The 17,101-nt window shown below is 44.4% G+C and overlaps 1 protein-coding gene across 1 annotated transcript in view; it reads left to right on the top strand.

Moving 5' to 3' along the window:
- The first annotated feature begins 9,003 nt into the window (after nt 1-9,003).
- Nucleotides 9,004-17,101, top strand: part of LOC126295394 (uncharacterized) — a 766,077-nt gene continuing 757,979 nt past the window's right edge. The window contains exon 1 of the mRNA XM_049987875.1: nt 9,004-9,095. The gene's annotated coding sequence lies outside the window, so the exon portion shown is untranslated. The remainder of the gene's footprint in view (nt 9,096-17,101) is intronic.

The raw sequence follows: 17,101 nt of genomic DNA, 5'->3' as shown, positions 1-17,101 counted from the left end.
CAATCGTCCGATGTTTACGCTCCTTACACCAAGCGAGGTGTCTTTGAATTTTCTGGCGTGATGTGTCTCTCTCGAGCAGCCGCTCGACCATGAAATCTAAGTTTTCTCACGTCCACCCTAACTGTCATAGTACTTGCAGTGGATCCTGATGCAGTTTGGAATTCCTGTGTGATGGTCACATTACGAGCCTCTTCAACTCTCGATGGTCTCTGTCGGTCTACAGACGATGTCCGCCTTAAGCTTTTGTGCTGTACGTGTCCCTTCATGTTTCCACTTCACTATCACATCGGAAACAGTAGACCTAGGGATGTTTAGGTGTGTGGAAATCTCGGGTACAGGTGTATGACCCAAGTGACGCCCAACCACCGGACCACGTTCGAAGCCCGTGATCTCCGCGTAGCGCCATATTCTGCACTCTCACGATGTCTAATAAGTACTGAGGTCGCTGACATGGAGTACATGGCAGTAAGGGGCAGTACAGTGCACCTAATATGAAAGACGTATGTGTTTGGTGGTGTCCGGATACTTTTGATCACATAGTGTACCTTAATAACTACGAGCCTGAGCCGTGCTGTCTTATGCATTGGTTTAAAACTTGACTCTTGCTCTGCGTTTGGTTTCCCGCCGTTATTGGAGTTATGCCGTGGTTCTTCCTCTTTCTGCATGTAGCAGCAGCGGTGTGTATCGATATTCGCACCTTGTACTGTCTGGTCTGGTGCTTATAGTTTCTGGTAATCTGGTGTGTTGCAGTGGGTCGGTCGGTTTGGATCAGCCAGGAAATATCAGCATCGCGCACTGGGCCGGGCCAGCTGGCGCTTTCTGCGCAGTGTTGCAGCGTGCCGGAGCTGTTCCGATTGGTACGAGGTTTCTTGGCTCAGCGACCCAGAACATCAGAGTTGAGTTGTGATTTAATTACCGAAGCCAGTCTGCTCACATAGTGCTGTTGGTTTTCACGGTTGGCTGTTGGGAGTATCGTGAACAACAGCGGGTGTTCGAGTTGGCGAAAATTTGGCCACAGTGAAGTTTAACTGTATTTTGGGTACTTGATGTCCAAGTCCACCAGCGGTTACCAGCCCTACCCGCTGATGTAAAATTCACGCAGTGTCCTTTCCTCACCATGTTGTCGCTTCCCAACACGTGTGCGGAGTTTTGCAGCTTATGCATACTTGGTTGTGGGTGGCTACGCCTTTTACGTTTTGGCGTTGGACTTCCTTGTGTCCTGGTCAGGTGGGAAGCAAGTCGTCTTGTCGGTGGGTCCGTTGACTGTCTCTCGGTTGGGTTGCCGGCGGTTCGGATATAGCTGGGCTGACTACCTGTCTCCCCTAAGCGAACGATAATATTTCGAGTGCAGACCGACCCCCGGAAACTTCTGAGCGCCGCTGGCTTCACTGCCTTTTCTTATTGGTGTTTGATTGTGTATTTTAATGACTTATAGCCGATGGTTTCAGTTTCAATGCTTTTAGTTGCGTTTTGAATAATGGGCTTTCAGCCTCCTTAAAATACCACACTTGCTAAGTCTTGCATTGTTTGGGCCTTCAGTCTCATTTAAAATATTTTTTTCTGGTTCAATCTTTGGGCCTCCTGACTTTTGAAAATTCATTGTAGCTGTGTTTTTCAGTCATGGGCCAACTTAAAATTTAAAATTCCTTGCTTGTGAAATAGTAGACTGTTTTTGCCTTCAGCCTCACTTAAATATTTTTTTCTGGATAAAGTTTTGGGCCTTCTGACTTTTGAAAATTTATTGTAGTTGTGTTTTTCAATCATGGGCGTTCAGCCGTCTTAAAATTTAAAATTCGTTACTTGTTAAATCCTAAATTGTTTGGCCCTTTGGCCTCCTTTTTTAAATTTTTTTAAGGATAAAGTTTTGGGCGATCTGCATTTGAAAATTTTTTGTAGGTGTGTTTTAACTCATGGGCCTTCAGCCGTTTGAAAATTAAAATTCGGTACTTGTCAAGTCTTAGACTGTTTTGGTCTTCAGCCTCACCTGAAATATTATTTAAGGATAATACCTTTCGCTTTCTGCCTTTTGAAAATTTATTGCAGTTGTGTTTCAAATCATGGGCCTCCAGCAGTTTTAAAAATTAAAAAGGTTGTGCCCTTAAGCCATAAGACTGTGTGAAGTATTCAGTCGATAGGTGAACTCAGAAATTTGCGCTTTATTGTTTGGGCAACTAAATAAGTTATATGTGTTCGAGTGTAACTGACAGCCGCTTTTTCCGGACCCCTTTCCACAATTCCAACTACCTGTTGCGTCCTGTGGATTTAACCAGGCGTTTCAGAGCCCTTCTCCGTCTTCGATACTAGGAAACTTGACACGGTAGCAGAGAGAGACTTGTTCGCAGCAAGAGAGCTACGGACACGGGCACTGCGACGACGTTTAGAGCGCCTTGGACTGACAACGTGGCGTCTACTGGTGCTGCTTTGTTTGACACGAGATTGGAGGTAGGCGTGCCGACAGCATGTCAAAACAGTGGACACGGGAGCGGCCTCCCACCCCGACGTGTTTTCGCAGACGTTCAAAATGGTTCAAATGGCTCTGAGCGCTATGGGACTTAACATCTTTCATCAGTCCCCTAGAACTTAGAACTACTTAAACCTAACTAACCTAAGGACATCACACACATCCATGCCCGAGGCAGGATTCGAACCTGCGACCGTAGCGGTCGCGCGGTGCCGGACTGCAGCGCATAAACCGCGTGGCCACTGCGGTCGGCTTTCGCAGAAGTGGCAACAGTGTGTACAGCTTCAAGGTGGGTGTATGCATCTGCGGAGAATAACAGGAGAAGGAGCGTTGCCGGAGAACATTTGCAATTGTTATTCGGAACCGGCTCCCGGCACCGTGTTAGGGCGTACCACTGGCTGCAAAACACCATCTCCTCTGGTTCACGTAGCCAGTAATCTGGAGAAGAGCAGTTGCATATCTGACGTGTTCCTGTTAAGGTCAGTGGTCGAGCCGTGTCTTCGAAGTCACCGTAAATTTGACTTTCAACAAAATAACGCAAGACCGCATTCCCTGTGCTTTCATGACCTACTCCCATACATCAACCCCTCACTGTCCTGATCTCTCACCTACTGAGAATATCTGGCTCGCCAACCACTGAGGTAGACGCGTCCTGGAACAGAGCTGAATCAGTGTGGTCATGACATAGCAACACCTACCACCCAAATTCAGCTCAGTGTCCAGCCAGCTAGAGTCGTTGTTTCTGCCACAGCTAGCAGCCCTGTGGTGTGTATGGCGCACCCTATTTGTGCTCGTATCACCTGCACATTTAGTGCATTCCCAGAAAACTGCTCGTTAATAAATGGAAAACGTCGCGTTTGGCTGCTGGGAGCTGTTGATATAGATTTTCTTTTGGAATGTATTCGAATTAAGTCAGGTGATGTTGAGGTTATTAGATTAGGAAATTAGACACTTAAAGTAGTAAAGGAGTTTTGCTATTTGGGGAGCAAAATAACAGATGATGGTCGAAGTAGAGAGGATGTAAAATGTAGACTGGCAATGGCGAGGGAAGCATTTCTGAGCAAGAGAAATTTGTTAACATCGAGTATAGATTTAAGTGTCAGGGAGTAGTTTCTGGAAGTGTTTGTATGGAGTGTAACCATGTATGGAAGTGAAACGTGGACGATAAATAGTTTAGACAAGAAGAGAATAGAAGCTTTCGAAATGTGGTGCTACAGAAGCATGCTGAAGATTAGATGGGTAGATCACATAACTATTGTTGTTGTTGTGGTCTTCAGTCCTGAGACTGGTTTGATGCAGCTCTCCATGCTACTCTATCCTGTGCAAGCTTCTTCACCTCCCAGTACCTACTGCAACCTACATCCTTCTGAATCTGCTTATTGTAGTCATCTCTCGGCCTCCCTCTACGATTTTTACCCTCCACGCTGACCTCCAATACTAAATTGGTGACACCTTGATGTCTCAGAACATGTCCTACCAACCGATCCCTTCTTCTGGTCAAGTTGTGCCACAAACTTTTCTTCTCCCCAATCCGATTCAATACTTCCTCATTAGTTATGTGATCTACCCATCTAATCTTCAGCATTCTTCTGTAGCACCACATTTCGAAAGCTTCTATTCTCTTCTTGTCCAAACTTTTTATCGTCCATGATTCACTTCCGCACATGGCTATACTCCATACAAATACTTTCAGAAATGACTTCCTGGCACTTAAATCTATAGTCTATGTTAACAAACTTCTCTTCTTCAGAAACGCTTTCCTTGCCATTGCCAGTCTACATTTTATATCCTCTCTACTTCGACCATCATCAGTTATTTTGCTCCCCAAATAGCAAAACTCCTTTACTACTTTAAGGGTCTCACTTCCTAATCTAATTCCCTCAGCATCACCCGACTTAATTCGACTACATTCCATTATCCTCGTTTTGCTTTTGTTGATGGTCATCTTATATCCTCCTTTCAAGACACTGTCCAACAGCTCTCCCAAGTCCTTTGCTGTCTCTGACAGAATTACAATGTCATCGGCGAACCTCAAAGTTTTCATTTCTTCTCCATGGACTTTAATACCTACTCCGAATTTTTCTTTTGTTTCCGTCACTGCTTGCTCAATATACAGATTGAATAACATCGGGGATAGACTACAGCCCTGTCTCACTCCCTTCCCAACCACTGCTTCCCTTTCATGTCCCTCGACTCTTATAACTGCCATCTGGTTTCTGTACAAATTGTAAATAGCCTTTCGCTCCCTGTATTTTTCCCCTGCCACCTTCAGAATTTGAAAGAGCGTATTCCAGTCAACATTGTCAAAAGTTTTCTCTAAGTCTACAACTGCTAGAAACGTAGGTTTGCCCTTCCTTAATCTAGCTTCTAAGATAAGTCGTAGGGTCAGTATTGCCTCACATGTTCCATCATTCCTACGGAATCCAAACTGATCTTCCCCGAGGTCAGCTTTTACTAGTTTTTCCATTCGTCTGCAAAGAACTCGCGTTAGTATTTTGCAGCTGTGACTTATTAAACTGATAGTTCGGTAATTTTCACATCTGTGAACACCTGCTTTCTTTGGGATTGGAATTATTATATTCTTCTTAAAGTCTGAGGGTATTTCGACTGTCTCACACATCTTGCTCACCAGATGGTAGAGGTGTGTCAGGACAGGCTCTCCCAAGGTTGTCAGTAGTTCCAATGGAATGTTGTCTACTCCGGGGGCCTTGTTTCGTCTCAGGTCCTTCAGTGCTCTGTCAAACTCTTCACGCAGTATCGTATCTCCCATTTCATCTTCATCTACATCCTCTTCCATTTCCATAATATTGTCCTCAAGTACATCGCCCTTGTATAGACCCTCTATGTACTCCTTCCACCTTTCTGCTTTCCCTTCTTTGGTTAGAACTGGGTTTCCATCTGAGCTCTTAATATTCATACAAGTGGTCCTCTTTTCTCCAAAGGTCTCTTTAATTTTCCTGTAGGCAGTATCTATCTTACCCCTAGTGAGATAAGCCTCTACATCCTTACGTTTGTCCTCTAGTTATCCCTGATTAGCCATTTTGCACTTCCTGTCGATGTCATTTTTGAGACGTTTGTATTCCTTTTTGCCTGCTTCATGTACTGCATTTTTATATTTTCTCCTTTCATCAATAAAATTCAATATTTCTTGAGTTACCCAAGGATTTCTACTAGCCGTCGTCTTTTTACCTACTTGATCCTCTGCTGCCTTCACTACTTCATCCCTCAAAGCTACACATTCTTCTTCTATTGTATTTTTCCCCCATTCCTGTCAATTGCTCCCTTATGCTCTCCTTGAAACTCCGTACAACCTCTGGTTGTTTCAGTTAGTCCAGATCCCATCTCCTTAAATTCCCACCTTTTTGCAGTTTCTTCAGTTTTAATCTACAGGTCATAACCAATAGATTGTAGTCAGAGTCCACATCTGCCCCTGGAAATGTCTTACAACTTAAAACCTGGTTCCTAAATCTCTGTCTTACCATTATATAATCTATCTGATACCTTTTAGTATCTCCAGGGTTCTTCCATGTATACAGCCTTCTTTTATGATTCTTGAACCAAGTGTTACCTATGATTAAGTTGTGCTCTGTGCAAAATTCTACCAGGCGGCTTCCTCTTTCATTTCTTTGCCCCAGTCCATATTCACATACTAGGTTTCCTTCTCTCCCTTTTCCTAATACCGAATTCCAGTCACCCATCACTATTAAATTTTCGTCACCGTTCACTATCTGAATAATTTCTTTTATTTTATCATACATTTCTTCAATTTCTTCGTCATCTGCAGAGCTAGTTGGCATATAAACTTGTACTACTGTAGTAGGTGTGGGCTTCGTATCTATCTTGGCCACAATAATGCGTTCACTATGTTGTTTGTAGTAGCTTAATCGCATTTCTATTTTCCTATTCATTATTAAACCTACTCCTGCATTACCCCTATTTGATTTTGTGTTTATAAACCTGTAGTCACCTGACCAGAAGTCTTGTTCCTCCTGCCACCGAACTTCACTAATTCCTACTATATCTAACTTTAACCTATCCATTTCCATTTTTAAATTTTCTAACCTACCTGCCCGATTAAGGGATCTGACATTCCACGCTCCGACCCGTAGAACGCCAGTTTTCTTTCTCCTGATAACGACATCCTCTTCAATAGTCCCCGCCCGGAGATCCGAGTGGGGGACTATTATACCTCCGGAATATTTTACCCAAGAGGACGCCATCATCATTTAATCATACAGTAAAACTGCATGCCCTCGGGAAAAATTACGGCTGTAATTTCCCCTTGCTTTAGCCATTCGCAGTACCAGCACAGCAATGCTGTTTTGGTTATTGTTACAAGGCCAGATAAGTCAATCATCCAGACTGTTGCCCTTGCAACTACTGAAAAGGCTGCTGCCCCTCTTCAGGAACCACACGTTTGTCTGGCCTCTCAACAGACACCCTCCGTTGTGGTTGCACCTATGGTACGGCTATCTGTATCGCTGATGCACGCAAGCCTCCCCACCAACGGCAAGGTCCATGGTTCATGGGGGGGGGGGGAATCACATAACTAATGAGGAGGTATTGAGTAGAATTGGGGGAAGAGGAGTTTGTGGCACAGCTTGACTAGAAGAAGGGATCGGTTGGTAGGGCATATTTGAGGCATCAAGCGATCACGAGTTTAGTACTGGAGGGCAGTGTGCAGGGTAAAAATCGTAGAGGGAGACCAAGAGATGAATACACTAAGCAGATTCAGAAGGATGTAGGCTACTTTCCATGTAAGAGCTCATTTTATTACTTCTCTTCAAATCACATTAATCATGGAATGGAAACACACAGCAACAGAACGTACCAGCGAGACTTCAAACACTTTGTTACAGGAAATGTCCAAAATGTCCCCCGTTAGTGAGGATACGTGCATCCACCCTCCGTCGTATGCAATCCCTGATGCGCTGACGCAGCCCCGGAGAGTGGCGTATTGTATCACAGCCGTCCACAATACGAGCACGAAGTCTCTACATTTGGTACCGGAGTTGCGTAGACAAGAGCTTTCAAAAATGCCCACATAAATGAAAGCTAAAAGCGTGGAGGCCACAGAATTGGTCCACCACTACCAATCCATCGGTGACCGAATCTCTTGTTGAGAAGCGTACGAACACTTCGACTGAAATGTGCAGGAGCTCCATCGTGCATGAACCACATGTTGTGTCTTAATTGTAAAGGCACACGTTCTAGCAGCACAGGTAGAGTACCCCGTATGAAATCATGATAACGTGCTCCATTCAGCGTAGGTGGAAGAACATGGAGCCCAATCAAGACATCACCAACAATGCCTGCCCAAACGTTCACAGTAAATCGGTATTGATGACGTGATTGCACAATTGCGTGCGGATTCTCGTCAACCCACACATGTTGACTGTGAAAACTTACAATTTGATCACGTCGGATTGAAGCCTCATTCGTAAAGGGAACATTTCAACTCAAATGAGGATTGGCACATCGTCGGATGAATCATTCGCAGAAGTGTACCCGTGGAGGCCAATCAGCTGCTGATAGTGCCTGCGCACGCTGTACACGGTACGGAAACAAGTGGTTCTCCCGTAGCACTCTCCATACAGTGACGTGGTCAACGTTACCTTGTACAGCAGCTGCTACTCTGACGCTGTCATTAGGGTTGTCGTCAATCGCACGAAGAATTGCCTCGTCCATTGCAGGTGTCCCGTCGTTCTAGGTCTTCCCCAGTCGCGAGTCACAGGCTGGAATGTTCTGCGTTCCCTAAGACGCCGCTCAATTGCTTCGAACGTCTTCCTATCGGCACACCTTCGTTCTGGAAATCTGTCCCGGTACAAACGTACCGCGCCACGGGCTATTGCCCCGTGCTAATCCATACATCAAATGGGCATCTGCCAACTCCGCATTTGTAAACATTGCACTGACTGCGAAACCACGTTCGTGATGAACACTAACCTGTTGATGCTACGTACTGATGTGCTCGATGCTAGTACTGTAGAGCAATGAGCCGCATGTCAACACAAGCACCGAAGTCAACATTACCTTCCTTGAATTAGGCCAACTGGCGGTGAATCGAGAAAGTACAGTACATACTGACGAAACTGAAATGAGCTCTAATATGGAAATTAAGCGTTTCCGGACACATGGCCACATAACATATTTTGTTTATTTGTGTGTGAGGAATGTTTCCTGAAAGTTTGGCCGCACCTTTTTGTGACACCCTGCATGTTCGATGTACAGATGTAGTCGGGTGCCTCTCCCGTTTCCCGGAATACACAGGATACGCAGATTTGCCGTCGGCAGCGTGGTGTGAGGGAGTGGCTGTGCCGGGCACAGTGGTGCTCCCTGGTGGGAGGCGCCGCCCCTCGCCGCCCCGGTCACCTGTCCCGGCGCCCCCACAGCCACCTGTCTCCCGCCGCCGCCTCCCCCCCTCCCTCGCCGCCAGCGCTCGCCGCTCTCCCGGGAAAAGACAGGGGGGAGGGAGTAGGAGGTCCGCCGAATCAATACTCAACAGGCTGGGCCCGGCTGGAGCCTCCAGTCCAGTGCGCTCGCGGACGCGCTGCTGGAGGCCTCGCGCTGCTGCCGCTGGAACGCCCACGCACGCCCACTGCCCGCAGCTCAGCCCCCGGCGGACTGCGGCCAGGTGAGTGCCGAGCACCCTCCGCCACGCACCGCGGCCCCGCCTCGTTCACATCCCCCTGCATCCCTTGCTACGTCCGTGCAGCACCAAGGAACGGTACATTTCGCGGGACGCTGCCGAGCTGGCGATGGTAATTACGAAATACTCCGTTCTGTCCTTCCAGTACGCAAAGCAGTTCTTATAGAACGTAGCTTGAATCTTACTGGTATAAATACGAGTATTATGGATATTTTATCCCGCCGCTGCACTAAGTTATCAACAGTTTCATTCAGTATTGCAAATGGCCACATTTCGTGATGAGAATTCCCCAAAGTTCAGTAGTAATACCGTTGTTATTTTTCACGTGTCTGATAGCTATCTATTCTCTCATTGCAATACCAATAACACTACCGGTAGGTGCCCTAGAACACCTTCACTTCCTCACAAACTGCACCCTAACGCGTAAGCTATTCTATTTACTGTGACTGTTTTAATACAAAACGAGTATTAGGCGTGTGTTGCCAGCTCAGTAGCTCCAAACTATCGACAATTTCCTTCACTACTGCAGGGAGCAAACTTTAGTGATAAAAGAGTCCCCGGAGGATCGGTACTAGGACCATTGTCATTTTTCACACTTCGAGACCTCTATATTCTCGTCACTTGCCCACACATCCGTTGAAAAAATTCCCTAAATTTCGGGAGATTTTACGAAGATTTCAGTGGCCACTGCCAAAGTGGATACGAGTGTGACTGGTCTGTCAACACGCCACAGAGCGCAGCTGATGCGGCCACTCCCGCAGGTGGTTGTCATCAGTCGTGTCTTTCGTAATCTCTCGCCGCATTAACTATCTCCAACTGACAGCGTACGTAACAGCTGTGATGTGTGTATTATACTTCGCCTGTTGGCGTCTAAGTCTCCTGTTACTGCTCATTTCGAAACAAATTTCATGAGCCTTTGCTCGCGTCATAGTGCGACATTCCCAGCCGTTTCTGCCATGAATGATGTAATGTACGTTCTGTCCCTCCACTTTTGCCGTGTAAGGTACCTGTTGTTTCTCATGTCGAAACAAATTTCGTGAGCCCGTCTTTGCGTCAAAGTGTAACATCTCTGGTATGACTGAAGTGTGGTAGAATCTGTATTCGCTCAGTGCAGCGCACACCCCTCTCTCCTGACGTGTCTCTTTCACATCTGCACTGGACACAATAATTTGGGTTGTCACTGCCGAGATTGCAGTGGTATTCAGGAAAATTTCTTGCATTTTACTGCAAACGTCTAGTCACAACCGCCGTTTTTGTGAAAAAGTCCTGGAGAACCTTCTTAAAGTTGTCAACAAAATTATTTTATCGTTTACAAAGAGGAGGCATACTTGCTTTGGAAACCGCAGCGACCGACTTGCTGACGGCTCTTTATACTTTGTGCTTCTGCTCCCAGTTACACATATGATATGATATATAGAATAAGGGATCGTTATTTTTTCATGTGCTGCCCGTCGCATCTCACACTGGAGAGATTGATCAAATGCGTCCTTGATGGTGTAAGTTTTGTGAATAAAATAAACTTTTGTCAAACATTACTTACTGCAGTTGCACAAACATTAATTACTGATAATAGTTTATGGTATAACAGACAGAATTTTCACAATATACTGCATATTCCATATCTCAATATTTAGCATACCTGTGTACAAAAAGATGAACACGAGGAAGAATAACTGCTTACAGAGAAATAGCATTGTTTTCCTAACACACATCCACAGATAAGATGACGGTTCGTTTCTGATTTCAGAGTTGACTCGCTTGGTGTACATGTTTAAAGGTGTAAAATTTTGGATTTCCTTTTGGAAAAATAACTGTAAAATTGTTGGTGAAAAGACTGTGGGTCTTAAAATTGATTTCCTCGTTTTCAATGGTTTTTAAGAGATTTTATTTGTGCAATTTTGTGTCAAGTTGTTTTATTTGGTATATATTCTTCCCTTTATTGGATATGAGAGGTATCAAAGATGGTGTTTGCTGTGTGATCGTTCTAGTACCTATGGTTAGCAACCGCGGATTTTTCTTAGCTGTTGTGCGTAAAAACGTCTGTGTGCTCTTTATTGTGTATTTGTTTTTCCCGTTTTCCTATCTAGAAAGCAGGGTAACGGATTGTAAGTTTTATGGCTCAAGACGTTTAGAAAGAGGTTGAAATGCTGGCTTTTAGCTTGTATACAAAAAAGTGCAAGTAGAAGTCTTGTAGGTGTGTGACATCATCATTGTGCAACTTCTTACACTGCCTTGATTTTCAGCACAAAAGGTACTTATTATTCACCTGGTTGTGAATATGCAAGAGCTAAAATTGTTCTTAAAAGTGTGTGACATAAATGTCTGAACTGTTCTTAACTAATGTGTCACCATCACGTAGGGATCAGTCCTAGGACCACTACACTTTTCGTCATAGTGACAAGCATATTTTCCGTGTTCTTCCATTTCAGTATTCACGTCCGTGGACGTGCCTTCATCTACGTACTCCACACGTATTAGAGCACTGCGGGGCAGCAAAAGCGTTCAAACACAGTGCTGTGTCAGTGACATGTCACGGCTAGGTAATGCAATACGAATTCTCTGTTATTCGTTATATGTATCCGTATATCTTAATGATAATTTGAGTGTGTGACCATGTTATGGAGTAAACTGATCTATTATTTTGGCACACACTGCAGACAGCTGTCACCTCGGTGGTCGCGCATACCTCTGTAGGATCCGGAACATTAATGTTTGAAACATTTTATTATTCCCAGTGAATAAGCGAGAACTCTACTTTAGTCCTTTGCTTAAACTACTTCCAGACTCTTACCACGGTTCATCACCAAGTCAAGCTGTATAATATCCCAAACTTAATAATAGTTATTATTACTCACGTTTGGGCCCACTAGGACCGAGAGAGGTACAATACATCAATCTCGCGTTTGATGGTTGGCCATTATTTGTGCCCAAATTTGTTTTATTCTTTCAGAATGAAGTCTCTTTCTTTCATCAGACCCCAGTGTTCCAGTCCGTTTTCTAATTTCTCTCTGATCAACTTTCCAATCAAACATCTTTTATCTCCCTCCCCCCCCCCCCCCCCCCCCCCCCCCCCATGAACCATGGACCTTGAAATTGGTGGGGAGGCTTGCGTCCCTCCCTCAGCCATACAGATAGCCGTAACGGAGGTGCAACCACAAAGGAGGGGTATCTGTTGAGACGCCAGACAAACGTGTGGTTCCCGAAGAGAGACAGCAGCCTTTTCAGTAGTTGCAGGAGCAACAGCCTGGATGGTTGACTGATCTGGCCTTGTAACATTAAACAAAACGACCTTGCTGTTCTGGTACGACGAACGGCTGAAAGCAAGGGGAAACTGCAGCCGTAACTTTTCCCCAGGGCATGCAGTTTTACGGTATGATTAAATGATGATGGCGTCCTCTTGGGTAAAATATGCACGAGGTAAAATAGTCCCCCACTCGGATCTCTTGGCGCCGACTACTCAAGAGGACGTCGTTACCAGGAGAAAGGAAACTGGCGTTCTATGGATCGAAGCGTGAAATGTCAGATCCCTTAATTGGGCAGGTATGTTAGAAAATTTAAAAAAGGAAATGGATCGGTTAAAGTTAGATATAGTGTAAATTAGTGAAGTTCGGTGGCAGGAGGAACAAGACTTTTGCTCAGGTTAATATAGAGTTATAAATACAAAATCAAATAGCGGTAATGCAGGAGTAGGTTTCAAAATGAATAAAAAAAATATGACTACGGGTAAGCTACTACAAACAGCCTAGTGAACGCATTATTGTGGCCAAAATGGACATGAAGCCCACGTCTACTACAGTAATACAAGTTCATATGCCAACTATCTCTGCAGATGACGAAGAAATTGATGAAATGTATGATGAGATAAAATAAATTACTCAGGTAGTGAAGGGAGACGAAAATTTAATAGTCATGGGTGACGGGAATTCGAGAGTAGGAAAAGAGAGAGAAGGAAACATAGTGGGTGAATACGGATTGGGGATAATAAATGAAAGAGGAAACCGCCTGGTAGAATCTTACGCAGAGCATAACTTAATGATAGGTAACACTTGGTTCGAGAATCATGAGAGAAGGTTGTATACATGGAAGAACAATGGAGATAATAAATAGTATCAGATAGATTATATAATGGTAAGACAGAGATTTAGGAACCAGGTTTTAAATTTTAAGACATTTGCAGTGGCAGATGTGGACCCTGACCACGATCTATTGGTTATGAACTGTAGTTTAAAACTGAAGAAACTGCAAAAAGGTGGGAATTTAAGGAGATGGGATCTGGACTAACTGAAACAACCAGAGGTTGTTCAGAGTTTCAGGGAGAGCATAACGGCACAATTGAGAAGAACAGGGGAAAGAATTACAGTAGAAGAAGAATGGGTTGCTTTGAGAGATGAAATAGTGAGGGCAGCAGGGGATCAAGTGGATAAAACACGAGAGCTAGTAGAAATTCTTGGGTAACATAAGAGATATTGAATTTAATTTATGAAAGGACAAAATATAAAAATGAAGTAGTCAAAAAGGAGTACAAACGTCTCAAAAATGAGATCGACAGGAAGTGCAAAATGGCTAAGCAGGGATGGCTAGAGGACAAATGTAAGGATGTAGAGGCTTATCTCACTAGGGGTGAGATGGATGGTGCCTACAGGAAAATTAAAGAGACCTTTTGAGAAAGGAGAATCACTTGCATGAGTATCAAGAGCTTTGATGGAAACCCAGTTTCAAGCAAGCAAAGGAAAAGCAGAAAGGTGAAAGAGTATATAGAGGGTCTATACAAGGTCGATGTATTTGCGGACAATATTATGGAAATGGAAGAGGATGAAGATGAAATCCGGCCGCAGTGGTCTCGCGGTTCTAGGCTCGCAGTCCGGAACCGTGCGACTGCTACGGTGGCAGGTTCGAATCCTGCCTCGTTGTTCCTTTCCAATTTGGAAAAGAGATTCACGATCAACTGAGTCGTAAGCCTTTTTAAAATCCACAAATTTTCATACAATGTTGTTACTAGAAATCCCTTGGTGTCTGGGGATTAGTTTTAAAGCAAGAATTTGTACCTGCCGGGATCTGTTTGGTCTAAAGTTTTAGGTTCTAGCTCTTCTTGGGCTTCATCGAGTAAACACTACGAGAGAATTTTGTATGTGACTGGGAGGAGAGAGATTCCTCGGTAGTTATTAACATCGGTCCTATCCCCTTTCTTATGCAATGGATGAATTCGGGCAGTTTTCCAGTCCTCATGTGTTCTCTCTGTTTGCCAGATATGTCCTATTAGTTGAGTGATCTCTTTTATAGTGTTACGGCCAGATGTTAAGTCCCATAGTGCTCAGAGCCGTATGAATCAAATCCAAGCTTCAAATATATAACCGTGCCATGACCTGCCTTGCTATGACGTAACGTTTTTCAACATTTCCGTTACACTGAGTAACACGACGCAGAGGTTCGACATTGGATTTGCATTCAAGAGGACGACAGGTCAAATCCCATCCCATCCATAAAGAGGTAGGAGAGTTACCGTTTCCCTAAGTCGTTTAAACAAGTGTTTGTGTGGTTCCCGTGAAATGTAGGTGGACAATTTCTTTCGCCCCCCAGAGACAGTGCCCCATCTTTCATGCATTCACAGTCAACACGACGATTTAAGCATAATCTACCTTCCCACTGCAGACTTTTGCTAAGTAACAATTTTTACATAAGGTGCTCCTTAAGGATCAATATTGTAGCGGTACTTCGTCCGGAGACTGGTTTGACGATGCTCTCTGTCCCGTTACTCAACCCTGTGCAAGCCTCTTCGTCTGTGCATAACTACTGCAACCCATATCCATTTGAAACTGCTTACTGTATTCGCGAGTTTGGAGCCACCCATCTAATCCCCAGCGTTCTCATGTAGCCCCACAGTTCTTACATGAACTTCCTATCATCGACATTTCACTTCCATACAAGTCTCGACTCCAATCAGTGAACTACAGGGAAGACTTCTCAAAACTGTAGTGTATGTTAGATGTTAACAAATTAGTGTCTTTCAAGAACGCTTTCGTTACTCTAACCGGTATGCATTTTGTGTCCTCCAACCCTGGACCATCATTAGTTATTCAGCTGTCCGAATAGTAGAACTGATCCACTACATCTGCTTTTGCATTTCCTCATCTGTTTCCCTCAGTATCACATGATTTCGTTAGACTACATTCCACTACTCTTGTTTCACTTCTGTTGATGTACATCTTACAATCTTTCCACAAGGCATTGTGCCGCTCGAAAGCTCTTCCACGTCCTTTGAGTCAATGACAGGATTAAAGTGTCCCAGGCGAACCTAAATTTTTTGTTTAAAAAAAAAAATGGTTAAATTGGCTCTGAGCACTATGGGACTTAACTGCTGAGGTCAACAGTGCCCTAGAACTTATAATTACGTAAACCTAACTAACCTAAGGACACCACACACATGCATCCCGAGGCAGGATTCGAACCTGCGACCATAGCGGTCGTGCGGTTCCAGACTGTAGCGCCTAGAACCGCTCGGCCACACCGGCCGGCTTTTGTTTTCATTTCTTCTCCCTGAACTTTAGTTCCATTTCAAAATGTCTCCTTCGCTTCCTTTACTGCCTACTCCCGATGAGCAAGCTGAAAGGAACTGGACCGCCCGGGGTGGCCGAGCGGATCTAGGCGCTACAATCTGGAACCGTGCGACCAGTACGGTAGCAGGTTCGAAACCTGCCTCAGGCATGGATGTGTGTGATGTCCTTAGGTTAGTTAGGTTCAAGTATTTCTAATTCTAGGGGCCCGATGATATCGGCAGTTAAGTTCCGTAGCGCTCAGTGCCATTTGAGTCATTTTTTTTTAAAGAAACTGGACTACACGTCTGTATATTTCCCTTCTCAAACCACGGCTTTCTGTTCACATCTATCGATTCCCATAAGAGCATTCTGTTTTGTGTACAAGTTGTAAATACATCTCTCTCTCTCTCTCTCTCTCTCTCTCTCTCTCTCTCTTTCTGTGTTTCCCACCCACTAGTTTTAAATTTCAAAGACTATAGGCAATTCTACATTACCAAATCTTCCATAAATCTACGAATGTATAAACAGTTTGAGAAACAATAGGCAGTCTCGGTTGCAAAATGCTTTTTTTTTATTAAATTTGTCATCCTCTTCATTGTCACACTAGCTTCAGCAAACATCTGGGGATAAAAAAAGTTTCCTCGGTACAAATTTATTTGCCAGGAATCAGCTATAAAACTACATTGTCAGTTAAAGAAAGCAAAGGGAAACGACCACCCGAGTTATGAAAAGACCACAATCAAAGACAAACTTGGCAGGTAAAACCACCCGACAACCACTGGAAAGAGTACACAAATCCCACAGTCACAGAAAATGGCACGTCGCCCAGAAAAATTTACAACAGACATTCGCCTATGGACACAAAGGGGAAGAGCGGTGAGCGGAACAAACATAAGAAACCACGGTGTCATATTGCAACGATAGTTAAACCCTGCAGAAGCTGTCTACGTATCATGAATGGAATGAAGTGCAGTACTGCAGCTATCCTTTGGGGTCTCCAGTGCGTGTGTCTATGAGGTGCATTCAAGTTCTAAGGCCTCCGATTTTTAAAAATTAACTACCCACCCGAAATCGATGAAACTGGCGTTACTTCTAGACGTAATCGCCCTGCAGACGTACACATTTTTCACAACGCTGACGTCATGATTCCATGGCAGCGGCGAAGGCTTCTTTAGGAGTCTGTTTTGACCACTGGAAAATCGCTGAGGCAGTAGCAGCACGGCTGGTGAATGTGCGGCCACGGAGAGTGTCTTTCATTGTTGGAAAAAAACAAAAAGTCACTAGGAGCCAGGTCAGGTGAGTAGGGAGCATGAGGAATCACTTCAAAGTTGTTGTCACGAAGAAACGGTTGCGTAACGTTAGTTTGATGTGCGGGTGCGTTGTCTTGGTGAAACAGAACACGCGCAGCCCTTCCCGGACGTTTTTGTTGCTGTGCAGGAAGGAATTTGTACTTCAAAA

The sequence above is a fragment of the Schistocerca gregaria genome, chromosome 11 (assembly GCF_023897955.1).
Source record: "Schistocerca gregaria isolate iqSchGreg1 chromosome 11, iqSchGreg1.2, whole genome shotgun sequence".
Classification (NCBI taxonomy): Eukaryota; Metazoa; Arthropoda; class Insecta; order Orthoptera; family Acrididae; genus Schistocerca; species Schistocerca gregaria.
This window is presented reverse-complemented; position numbering and strand designations above follow the sequence as displayed.